The sequence below is a fragment of the Nematolebias whitei genome, chromosome 4, assembly GCF_014905685.2.
Source record: "Nematolebias whitei isolate Nwh7 chromosome 4, NemWhi1, whole genome shotgun sequence".
NCBI lineage: Eukaryota > Metazoa > Chordata > Actinopteri > Cyprinodontiformes > Rivulidae > Nematolebias > Nematolebias whitei.
Window position 1 is genome coordinate 4,202,903 of NC_056501.1, and position 1,677 is coordinate 4,204,579.

Sequence of the window (1,677 nt, forward strand, 5' to 3'; positions counted from 1 at the left end):
ACACACCCCACACCCCCCCCCCCCCCCCCCCCCTTTTTTTTTTTTTTTTTTTAAATTAAATAAATTTTATAAACTCATTGGTGTACCGGACTAAAAGCACTGCTACCACTTGAATAGCCCTGGTCTGAATCATTTGCATGAAATGAGACTAACCTGTATAAATAAAGGTTGAATGAAAGGGTGATATGCATTCCCTCATGGAATTTTTCAATTCTCTTTATTTTAATTAAACTCGTTATTCTAAAACCTAACTCTAAATTAAAATAGCAGAACTCTTTCTACGGGCTGATTTCAGCTGGTTAAGATATTTTCATTATTTTGCCTGAAGTTTGCAGGTAACCTTGCAGATTTAAACAGAATTTATTCCATAAATGAGTGTTATGGTTACCAACCTTACTTCATGTGTTGCCTTGCAACATGAAGGTGAATGTGCTGCCGGTGGTTTTTTGTCTCCGTGTCCTGTGATGGACAACCTGCCCAAGATGTGAGCCTCCAGTCCCTGAACAGGACAAAGCTGCTACTAAAAATTAAAAAGAATAAATACAATTTATTTTTGCACTTAAGGGACATAAAGGACTTTTCCCCTGTTTTAAATTTAAAAAGTGGGCAATGGTTGTGAGCAAATAAGAGCATCATAGTCCCAGGTGTGTAATTAAATTAGACATTTTTGCCCTGTAGAAAACTACATTTCTGTATTTGTGTCCTCTGTGTTTTTCTTTTTGTTCATATATCAACAAACAAAGTTATCATTGTTTACATCTCCTTAATACAATCTAATGACAGAAAATGACTCATCATCTTCATAAACAAAATATTTCTCTTTCTCCTGCTGCTCTGTGACATTTACAGATCATTCCAGGAGCGCTGTTGCTAAATAAGCAGATTTTTTTAACCCCCGAAAACCCAGAGAAGAATAAAATGCAATGCACAATTCTGAATATTATAATTAAAGACATAGCTAATGTTTAAGGACAAATTATAAGGACTACAATACTGTAAATTATTTATATCCTCATTTGCTTATTAAAATACAAACTTCAGGTTCATGCATTGGTACGTTTTTGTTTTTAACGTCTTGATGTTAGCACAAAAAGTTCCTATATTAGGAATAAAGTCTAATCCGAGTCGTGCAAACTATTTTTTCCACAAATATTTATAATTTTGTGCAGATATCCCTTAATGAAATATTTATATAACTGTTTTTATCTCTTTAATCTTAATTTTTATCTTTAGTCCTCATCTGCTTTATTTTACATCAAGTTGTTCACAGTCTGGTTAAGTTTAGTTGATCAGTAGTTGAACTGTTTGTGTGGATCTCATTATTCACCAATATTTTAAACATCAAGACTCTATAATCTGAGATCAGTTTCAATGAGGAAGCCATCTATTAAAACATTAATGCTTTAAGCAGTAACTGAATAATTTATCTGAATAAAACGTTGAATACTGTTTAACTTGAAACATGAACTGTTTATATCAAAGTTGTGATTCAGTAGAAAGATGCCTGTTGTTGGGTAGACTTTAAATCCAAGAAGATTTGGTAGAACTTTAGGACCACCAGGGGGACAGATGGAGGTACTGCAACTATTTCATGACTGAAAATGGACTCGAGAAGGTTTGTTGCATTTCAAGTTGGCTTTAAAATAATTTAAGTGGATTTCCTTTGGAACTGCAATA